This window comes from Centruroides vittatus, unplaced genomic scaffold (assembly GCF_030686945.1).
Source record: "Centruroides vittatus isolate TY-2023 unplaced genomic scaffold, ASM3068694v2 contig_487, whole genome shotgun sequence".
NCBI classification, from domain to species: domain Eukaryota; kingdom Metazoa; phylum Arthropoda; class Arachnida; order Scorpiones; family Buthidae; genus Centruroides; species Centruroides vittatus.
Window position 1 is genome coordinate 1,306,406 of NW_027122275.1, and position 12,605 is coordinate 1,319,010.

The window sequence follows — 12,605 nt, forward strand, 5'->3', positions numbered from 1 at the left end:
ATAATCAAGATATTCACATCTCATCAACTTTAAGGAAACTTTAAGAGAAAACTCGATTAACAAGTAGTAGAAAATTTATTTGTTATTTTCTAAATATATAAATTAAATGCTAAGTTTACAACCAATTGTTGTAGTCTCATTGTTATAAGCGTGTATAACACGCACCTCTAACGTGACTTAGGGTAGTATATTCGTTACGTGACTACGAAAATCGTGTATATAAAATACAAATATCTGAAGTAAGAACGTAATAATCTATATTTAACATCTCGTTTATCAAATCGAACAAACTATAAATTTTCTTTTTAAAACATTCATTTAGTTAATGTTATTTTACGTCTACACAAAACTGACATAAGATGAATAATCTATTTTTCTTTTTTAATAGAAACAATAATGTTGCAATACGATAAATAAAATAAAAAATAATAACCATTTTTTAAGTTCGATGAATTTTTTTTACGTTTTAATGTATTTTATACTCTTATATTTTAATTATATATATTATATAATATTTTTTATACTTTTAATATACAGTAATATAAAATACGATAATTAAATGAATAAAAAATAAATTAAAATTATTAATATTTTAATAAAACATACATCAAAATATATAAATATGACGTATATATTTTTACAGTAAACATTTTATTCAGTTAAAAATAATAATCAATTTATAAAGTTACCTTTAAGAGATATATTCACACTTATTTAAGCTAAGATTTATATAATTTAATTTAAATTATTATCTTTTTATTTTTATATAAATAGTTTAAACTTTTAACACTTATAAATGAAAGCATTTAAGAATAAGAATCCTGTATTAAGAAACCTTTTAAAGTGTAAGGAAAAGGGTGAGAAAGAGAAGCAGAATATAATTTATTCCTTCAATCTGTAATATTATATCAGCAAGGAATGACTTCCTTTTTATATTTATTGTCGAATATTATATAAATATATGCTATACCTAGCTATTTTTCAATGAAAGAACTGCAAACTTCTGATATTTCACAAGAGAGCTAAATCAAACATCCATGAAAAATATATAAACATGACTGTATTAAAACTGATTAAATCTTTTACTTTTGATAATAAAGAAAAAAGATTTAAAATATATACAAAAGTTGATTAAATGTATATAAAAATATTTTAAAATCTTATTTATAAACATCAGAAATGAAATAGATATATCGTAAAGTAAATATTTATAAGAAACAATAATATTTCTTCTATTCAAAATCTTAATAATATCTAATTTAAATGAAATTTTAAGTAGCCTAATAAATTTAACAATGAATAGGAAAATGTTTGGTTATAAAAGATTTAAAAGTAGTAAAATAATTAAATATTAATTAAATAATATTTTTAAATGCATTTTATTGTCTTTTAATTTATGGTTTTAGTCATAGAACATAATTATGAACATTTTAATCTGAAATTAATATATAACAATATTTTAATGTAATAAATATGTTTTTAATAATATATTTTTCTGTACTTATAATAGAAAAAGAATTGATAATTAAAAACTCTTAATACATTTTTCGTAGGAAAATTATATTAAAATAAATATATGAATATAAAAAACATCTATAAAGAATCTTTATTTTAAAGTTTATACTATATAGAACTACATCCAGCTAATTCCGAGGAGATATAAGTAATTTGAAAAAATATAAATTTTTAATGATGATGATGTAAAAACAATAATTATAATTAATTAGCTTAATAATTAAATGAATGTGCTGTTATAAATTAATAATAATTATGTTTTTAAAAAATAAAATATACACGAAACGAATTTAATGACGTTATTTAATATAATTAATTATTAATATATTAAATGAATGTGCTGTTCAGAAATTATATCATATAAAAATATATATATATTTATGAAATGAATATTTAATAGCGACGTATCACAGTAAGGAAAAAAAAGAAAATTTTATTATCTTAACGCTTAATTATATAAATAAAAATAAGCTGTATCCTTGAGATTTATATAAAAGTATTTATAATATTATTTATTTTATACAAAGATCTTCGCTGAGATCAATAAAACAAGAGGGAATAAGCAAGTGACTTTTTTATCTCAACAGTTAAGAGTTGTTGAGATTCCACTGTATATACTCCCTGAAGGAACCGAAAAAACGACATATTTTGCAACAAAAGTCACGATAAAATTGCAATTGAAACCAACAATCATACGAGTCACTTAAAGTAGAAATATCCTAAAGCAATGAAACGTATAAAATATCATGATTCATGTCTTTAGATATTAGACAGAGGTAAGAGATGATATCAGTGTAATATTTTATAAGAATAAAGATGACTTTACCACATGACATTACTAATAACAAAGAAACAATTTTAGATTTATAATAAAGATGTTAGAATAGATTTGAAAGAGATTTTATAAATATAAAAGGTGCAAAACTTCAAGTTCTTATACAAAGAAACGTTATTTATGAGAAGGATTCTATGAATAATGAATATTTGCATAAAGATGTGAAGACTAAAAAACGAAATTTATCATAAAATTACTCAAAGGATCATATTCAAATACAGAATTTTGCAATATATTTTCATATACTGTATTTCCTTTGAATTTAAAGTTTTATATACATATAAATTATATTTTATTGTTAAAAGTTGAGGTTCTTAATAAATTTATACTAAATATATCAAGAGAAGACGACAAATAAATCTATAATTTTCACCCTTTTAAATATTTACACAATATAACGTTTAAAAGAAAAAATATATTTATATAAACCTAATTTTTTTTTAAATTAAGAAACATATATATGCATTTTTCTTAACGCTAAAATCACATTTTCCTCTAACAATATTTACTAATTTGCTATTTATTTTTACTACTTAAAATATTAAAAGAATACATTAAAATTTTTAAAGTATATTTAATTTTAACTAACAACATATTAAACGATTTTTGAATTGAATATTTAGCAGCCATAAACTCTTAAAGGGTAATCGCCAGATGACATTTTGATATTTTGATTTGACATATTGAAACAGTAATATGAGCTGAATGATGACATGAGTGGAAGGTTGATATTTACAGAGGTTGACATATTGTCACCTCTTTCTATCTGACTTGTTATCAATCACTTACTCCAAATGTGATTGATAACAGTTTGCATTCTATTGATCCGTACACTCTACAACAGAATCCTTGTTTTAATGATATAAAATAAGCTTAAAATTTTAAAATCTCCATTTATATAAAACTGAAAATAAAGTTATTATAGTTATTTATAGTAAATTAATTAATTATTAATGTAATTACTGTTTCTTTCTTTAAAATATCTATACTTAAATTTATTTCTTTCCTCTTTTTTTTATATTAATTTTTCTTTAGTAAAGCTGCTTTTTACTCAATTAGCCAGTCGATAAATCACTTTCGAAATCCACTAATTTCAACAACCTTCAATTAAGTCTATGATGAATTTTCTCATAAAAATCAAATTGTTGGTCGAATCGATATCTAGTCAACAGCTGACAACTAAACGATCCTTTACCAAATTATGCTTAATTAAATCCTTCCGGTTAGACATTTTTGTGAGTTTTTAATATTTACACGTAATTAAAAACATTATAAAATACATTAGATCAATTTATAATTATTTTTTATACAAAATTTTAATTACTGTTTCTTGTAACTTAATATGATTTTCAACAAATTTATCTTTAAAAAGTTAATAAAATTCGACTAAAGATATAATAATTTTTGATTTTTTTCTTACTAAATCTATAAAACAACATTTACTAATTAAATATAAGCATTTTCTTTTTTTTCTATAACAGTTTCTATTTACATCCCTTTAGATCTACACGTGTAAGCGTGAGATGGAAGATGCAAATAAATCTCTAGAGATAAAACAAACTTATAGGAACATTTTTGTGTAATTTAGTTAGTTATAAAAATAAGACATATTTCTTTATTAGACAATATTTTATTTGGTAAAATAATCTAAAATTTTTTTAATGTCCGTATTGATATCTCGTTATAACTATCACGATTTAATTCCTCTTCAGTTTATATGAGAGCTATAAATCATATTATCAGCATACTTTAATAAAGTAAATTAAAAAATAATTAGATTAATCTAAATAAAAAATTAATTTAACTAATTCAGTATGGTTTAAAAAAATTTCATACATTCCCACCTTTAATTAAGTATATAAGAAAATGCCAAATCACGTTTAAAAAACAATAAAAATCAACTTTAATATATAATTTATACTTATCAATTATTTTTAAACGTAAGGAAATTTAATATAACTTATTTCTATTTAAAGAAGTTAGCGTAAAGTTTTGCTATTTATTTTATTAAAGCGATGACATTTACTTATGCTTGAAAATATGCACATGAATTAATGTGTAATATTTAATGTCGAGGATTAAAATTTATAAATTTCTTTGCACTTTATCTCTGTATAAATCGAATTAAAAGTAATTTCCTCTCCTTTAACCTCGTTATTTTGTTTAAATAAGGATTCTTATTCTGGATCATCTTTAATTGCGCTTTTATCAAAAATAAGAAAGATTTGTGTATAACGTAAGCAATTTTATAAAATTTGTATCTGTTAAGAATCCATTTCTAGTGAATTTTCATAACAAAAATTCGAAAGAAACTTTAATAGTTAAATAGATTTGACATCTATCGACCTTCTTCTCCCTTTACATGGTTAATAGTGATCAAATATCGGAAGTCAAAGTATCTGAAGCGAAACAGGAAATTATCTCTCTAAGTTTGGATCGATGTATCTAAAGATGCTCTGCATTCAACTTTGACCTCTGTGAGTCTGTTTGATAAATAGCAAATCGTGTGCAGTAATAGCAAATTAAAGCATAAAAAGTGTGTATTTTGCTACATCTTTTGATATAAAAATGCTGTTTTTAGATTATAAAAAGGGATAATAAATAAGAAAATTATGTTGTAGTAATATAAATCATTATTTTTCATAAATAATATTAAAGAAAGAAAAGACACGATTCTTAGTATTTAATTAATATAAGAGATAAAAATAATTACGGCTAAATGTAATTTTTTATTTTTGGAAAATATATTAATTTTTCGATAAAATTGTACAATTTGTTTTTAAAACTACTGATAAAATCATAAATAAAAAGTTTCTTTATGTGTAAAGAGAACATCTCAGATGATGCGATTGATAATTATGATCATTCCATCTCTTCATCCCTAAGTAGATTCTATACATATCTATATCCCTTTCTATATTCTTCTAATGTTTCTTACTTCTGTCGAGATGATGATAATTATATTACTTCTACATATCTTATCTATATCAATTTACTTGTAACAAACTTCATCCATTAGGGTGTACAATAAACCCAAGACAATATAGCAAAAATTTATTCACTTACTTAAATCTCTAAACAATAAATTTTTTATTAATATATATATTAAAGTACAGAAGACATGTTTAATATTATTAAAAACCAGAATATGAGAGCAGATAAGAAGGAAGACGTATTTTATCATATGATGTAGTGAGTTACTAAAGCCATATTCTTCAGCAGTTGTTATGAATAATTCATTTTTGATAAAAAGTTTCATTATTGAAAAAGTCAAACTGTTTTTATATCTCATAAAAACCAAATTTTTAGCAAATTTATACAGAAATAATAAAGTTATTTTAAAAAAAATATATATATATATATTTATATACTGAGATTACTTTTTACACATTTTAAAAAGTTCAAAACGATAAATAATAGTCGCATTAACGATACGAATCTTGATAAAGATGTAAGGAAAAATTACATAAATATGTATAAATAAAAAAATAAAAATATTTTTTATGTTTTTAATTTTAAATTTTTTGTAAGATAAATAATATTTTGTAAAGTAAGCAATGAAAAAGTAATAATAATTCGTATGAAAATATTTTCTCGTAGATAAGAACTTAGACGGAAATGTAAAATTACAAATTTTTTCTAAAAAAATCTTAAATTCTATTGTATTTTTCTTCATAAATCTTTACGTATTTTAAATTGTAATGTCCGTGTGAATCTAAAAAGCAAAAACTCAGATAATTCACGTAATTTTACAATTAATTATAAACATTTTACTTTACAATTTCAATTAAGAACGCATTAAATTGTAGAACATAAGTATAAATATATTTTCTTTTTATAAGTTATTCATCAGATACACATTAAATGGAAATGTAAATATTCATAAATTTATTTCGAACAGGAATACAGAAAATATATCTCTGTTTTCTACATGTATCTGTAATGTATAAAAATTTCTAAAAAGTCTGTATAGTAGAATAGAAAAATCAAGGATCTGTGCAAAATGACACATTTAAATACAACATTATAAATATTTTACGTCATTACTGTGATAAATTAATGTGTTTTAGCAGTTTATAATTATGTAAAAATATCATAATTTTTTATCTTAATTATAATAAATTCGATTATAATAATTGTGAGAAAAATCATGCTAGGAAATAAAGAGAAAATTGCCTTAGAAATATTTTTTTCTAATATTAATATATAAATTATATAAATTAATTTTTATAAATTATAAACAGAAAATATGTTTTTAAATTTACAACAAAAAATATTTAAAATTTGAAAAGAAAAATCGATCTTTCTTCAGTAATGAATAATCACGTTACATAGCAAATTGGATTATTTTTCAGTTTTAAAAGAAAAAATTTGTTTATTTTAAAAATTTCTTTTATATAATAAAATATAGTATAAATTATTATAAAGGTTTAAGGTATTATTATTTAGCGTTTTCTTTATCATATTTTATCTAGAAAATCTGGCTTATCGATCAGATAAATAGCCTTATTTTATGGAGAATTATCCTCTCTAACAATTTTAATATAATATAAAAAGTTTATATACTTCTATGAATAGTTATCGCTCCATATAAGTATTTTATGTCTATTTATGGTAAGTTTGAGTATAATATTTCACAAAATCTGCTTCCTGAGGATGAAATGTACTTTACACTTTCTATTGTGACGTTTCTCATTCTGTTGGGTTTAAAAGAAAATTTAAAAAGCCGAAAAAATATATCTAGGACTATAAAGATTATTCACACGTCAATAAATACCAGATTCTAAAAAAAGAAAAATTATTTTCAAAGCTATATTTAAAATTTATATATTTATCTCTAGAAACAGTAAGAAAAGGAATACTTTTTCAGCCTGTTTTTTATTTTTGATCCTGTTTTTAAACTGTTTCCGCATATTTAATCCAAAGGAATGTGGAAGTACTTAGATTTAATAAGCGATTTATTCAAATTTAAGAAAAACAATTTTTATTTTAAAATACTTTTAAAATAAATTTTGTAACATTTTGTAATTCTTATGTTATTGTCGTTTTAAAGGTAGATTATAAGGTAGGAAATATCAATGCATTTTTAAATATTAATGTTAATAAAATGCAGAATAAAGTCCTATAAAATATAACTAAATATAAATATTAAATATTAATTAAATAGAGAATTTTTTTCAGAGTAAAGAAGAAATTACTTAGTCAATATGATTCCTGTATACCCCGAATATTCTTTACTCCTACACAGCTTAATAATTCCATAAAAAAGAATAAAAAGTATAGGTATAAATTAGAAAATATAAATTATTTGTGTTATTTACAAAAAAAAACCATTAATATACATCCTATCATGCTGCAACCACACAAGAAAGAGTAAATATCTGTAAATGTATTATCAATTAAAAACACTTTTATAAATGTAAAATGAAATATAGGAATTTATATAAAAATAACTTGAGTTAAATGGATAAATATCTTTTATTCTAGATGATCGAAAAGAGTATCAGATGCAGACTTACTTAGTTCTAGACGAAGATTACAATGGTACATTTTCAGTTTTCTCCTATCGCTACACAAGTTATTGTTCGGGATAAGAAAAATTTCTGACAAGATAACAACTGAAAGCAAGCTATTAAAATAGGTTATAACATCAATTTTCTAGAGTAATATACTAAAGATTATAAAATCCGTCTATAGAGTGGAAAATTCGATTTAGTCTAGAACACGAATGTCGTGAAATGACCAATTAATTCGCCAATTCATAATAATCAAAGCTGCATTAAAAGAGAAAACTCAATTTTTCGGTATTTCACACGACATATATGAATTAGAACAGATAATTTATGATAATGAACAAACTTTTTGAAAATTATTGCCCTCAAATTTCACAAAATTTGCTAAATGTATATACATAAATGCTGCTTGGAAGAATAACTCTAATCATAATTCACAAAAAAATGTCATGTTTTTCCTGAATATATACAATATTTTTGTTATATTCGATTTTTATTCTTAAAATTTTTTCTATTTTCATTTGCATTTACAATTGTTTTGATTATTTCCATACTAATCAAGATAAATATACTTTAACTTCATTATATTTAATACATTGTGTATAAAAATAAAATTTACTTACAAATTTATTTTAAAATTAAATATAAACATTTTTAGTTGAATACATGACCATGTATACAGATTACTTCGTACAAGAATGTTAATTATATAAAATGTATAGGATAAACTATATAAGTTAACTTTAAAAATAATAAAGTTAAGTTAACAAGTGTTTATAAACATTTTTATTTGAGGCTTTATGCTTAAAACGTATGTGATTCTAAGCAATGTAATTTAGATGATTGATATTAAAGTCATTTAAAAATACGTTTATTTCCGTTAAATCTGATTAATTTAAATGAAACAATAGGTGAAGCTAAACTATATGAACTCATTTTATAAATAATTTTTAAATTTAATAATCAATAATATTTATTAATATTTTTTATAACTAATATTTGATAAAAATATTTCAAACAAGTTAGGAGTTGATTAAAATTTATAACAGCTTCAATTTTATAAAAAAAAGTATTTCTATTTAATTAAGTTTATTAAAATTCTAAAAATTATTTTAATATTGTCGTTCCGCTTTCGTTAAATTCACATTTTCAAAAAGTAAAATAGGAATATAAGTTCTAAAAGTTTTGCAAACTCTTAATGAATCTATGAATAATAATCAAATTATTTTTAAAATATATTTTTGAATAATAAATTGTGATTTAGAATTTATTTATCAATATAGGCCTATTAAAAAGTTTAAATTAGAAAGCTGTAGTTTTATGTATTCTTTGGTGAACAATCACTGATATTTATAAATAAGAATATGTAAGTTTCTCAACTTGCAAATGAAATAATTTTATTCTTATTTTCTGTTTAGAAAATAGAAAATGTATGCTAATTTATTTTGCTCTATCGATAAAATGCGCGTATTTATCGCGAATATAAATAATCATTAATAAACACTAACTTTAAAGCTGAAAGTTTGTTAGGAACTATCGAATAATATTAAAAGTCTAAGATGATTTTTGGTATTATTACTCAATATTAATTTGCTCCGCTTAATAAATTCATTCATGTTATAAGAAATCTTAAGAGCTTTCTATAAAGTTTGAAAGTTTCAAAAAATGAAATTTTATTGTTGAAAAGTTACAAAGGAAAATACATTTTAATGATGATAAAATGAATCATAGTTCTAAGGCAATGAATTTAAAAAAGATATATGTCTTTGTATCCTACAAACGTAAAATCTAAAAAAGATATGTGCACTCTGAGGAATTTATCACTCAAAATCCTTCAGTTATGTTAGGAAATATTGCCTTAAGCAGCAATAGATGTTTCATTTTATATAAGTTAGATGTTAAAATTTCAACTATTTTATTTTAAAATGTTGATATATTTATATTTGGTTAACTACAAGATGGAGTTTTACGATGTTACATCCCTTCAAAACCTGTTCTTGCGATTACAAGCGTTGTTTTTCGAACAATATCCTCTTCACATTTCCTAGACAACATGCATCTAATATATTTTGTTTTTATATTTATGTTAGCAGTAGAAAATGTGGTATTATACATATATACTAGAAATTATATTTTAATTCCCTGAAAAATTGATATTATAAGTACATTTTCTTTAGAATATCTATCTTGATTGGATCATTCATACAATCAATATTTATCTTATTCTTTTCTAACATTTCTTACAGGAGTATAATGATATATTCCCTATAAATCAAGTATACATCATAATCTAATAAAAATTATCCTATTAAAATTACAGGATTAAATCAAATTCTTTCAATAATAAATCCTACCTTTTGAACTAATTCTCTCCTTAGCTGTTATTGACGTTTTCATATCACTAAATTACATCTTAACAAAAGATAAAGTGGAAACGAATATCGTAAAAACATCAATAACCAATGTCCTATCAGGAAAATTTAATTAAATAAAATTTCCTTAAAGAAAATCTCTTCATTACTTCTGTATATATTTAAAACTTCTAATTGCCTCTAGTCTGTCGATTGCATTATTAATAATCATTAAATTAATTTTGTAAAATTAAAAAAAATTATACTCTTACAGTAATGAATTTTACAGCTTAATTTTTATTAAATTTTAATATAATTATTCGAATAGTTTGTGCTGTGTGATATATAATTAATTATGATAATTATTTTAGGTGAATTTTTTATTAATCTTTAACGAAACTTCTATTTCGTCGTAAATGAAATTTCAGCATATCTATCATAATCTAGATGTAAGATAAATGAATATTTAATTTGCTTTAAACATAATTCAAGTTTTAATTATTTAAATTTTAATTCGAAATTTTGTAAAATTCATACTATTAAGTAAATCGTGATTAATTATTAAATTAATTTTTTCCATAATATATATATATATATATATATATATATTAAACAATATTTTAAATCTTTCTAAATATATTTACAAATTAAACAAATTTATTAAAAAATTGACTCCTCAATTTTGAAGTTTTAAAATACAAACAAATAAATGTTTCACATGAAATATTATTTTGTAAGAAAACGAATATAGAAGAGGCGTAAGATTCGTTTATGTTAGTCTATAAGGCATTTAACCAGAATTCATAGCAAAATTATAAATCCGTCCCACAAAATAAATTAATAAGAATCTTGGAGAAATTAAACATTTAAAAATGCATGCTTTTAAACTATTTCAAAATTACATTAAAAATATCAATATTTTTCAGTAAATCACATATTATGTTATTAATTATTATTATTTTTTCTTAGAATTACAAAGAAAAATCAGTAAACTAGTTGCTTATTTCAGTAAAGTATCAATCGATATTTATTTCTATAATCAAAGTTATGAAATTATAAAATAATTTACTGTAATATTAATTGTTGAAAGTATATGTTAGTTATTATAAGAGATCATTATGAATTTTATAATGTATTACATGTGAAACGAATACAAATGTCATCTTATTTAACATTGCACAAAGTCTAAGTTAACAGTTAAGGAAATCAAACAATAAAGAATTTATTTTTTTTTTTTAATTTCTTAAATGATAATTTACTTATGAAAATTATTTAATGTTAGTCATTTTATTTCCGTTTGACATGTTATATAAATTTAGAAAAATGTAGATAAAATATACCAAGTTAATTCATTTTAATACTTCGTTTATTTTATTACGAATGATTGAGAATATTGTGAGGAAATTAAAAACATTGCAAAAAATAAGATAATTTTACTGGAAAATAAAAAAAATCTTTTTATCGATGAGGAAACTGGGATACAGATCGGAATAATATTAATAAAATATGTGGTACTTTATAGTATAGAAATTTGATCGTGACAAAGAAACTCGAAGCATTTATAATTTGGCTAATCAGGGGAATGTTAAATATTTCTTGATTAACACAAAAACCAGAAATAGACAGTACTCAACACGATAAACGTAGAGACATGCAAATAAAAGATATATTCGTGTCACGTTTTCAAACAAGAAAGATTATGTACTGTACATTGCACATTTTAATAAACAGCAAGACGTACAAAAATAATTAAGAAACGATCGAATAAAAAGGAAAAGACGACAAAAGAAGTCAAAGCCACACGTGGTTTAATAATAAGAAGAAATAGACAAGAAAAATATATATTGAACAGATGAAATAGCTAAGAACAGAAATGACTAAAGATCTATAGTTATCGACTTCCTAAAAGGAGATAGTATCTAGAGAAAGAGAGATGAAATATATATACCGTATATATATATATATATATATATATATATAAATATATAGGCTATACAGTATATAAGTGAATGATCATGTATATGTGTATATATATATAGGCCTGCTGTATTTTCTAAATTACTTTAAATCTACAAAGATAATGATAGAGTTTGTTTAATTTCTCTTGGTTGAAATATAATACATTAATGCACCATAAAGATCTTTTATTACATCTAATGTAGCAAATTCCAACTAAAAGAGCTTATAGCGCTTTTAATCGATAAAAAAATCATATATTTAATTATAATTACTCTCTATAAATATATTCAAAAAAATAATGTTATACGCTTTTCATTTTCTCATTAAAATGAACATATTTTTATTAAAAATTAAAAATTTTCCACGAATTGAAATGTATTTGATGAGATTCAAAGCAATGAGATTAATAATCTATTAAATGTCAGCATTGCG

At 21.6% G+C, this 12,605-nt stretch overlaps 1 protein-coding gene across 1 annotated transcript in view; it reads right to left on the bottom strand.

Annotated features, from left to right (window-relative positions):
- The window catches only part of LOC136978052 (guanylate cyclase soluble subunit alpha-1-like), a 59,046-nt gene that overhangs the window by 15,614 nt on the left and 30,827 nt on the right, over positions 1-12,605 (bottom strand). The gene's annotated exons all lie outside the window — the stretch shown is intronic.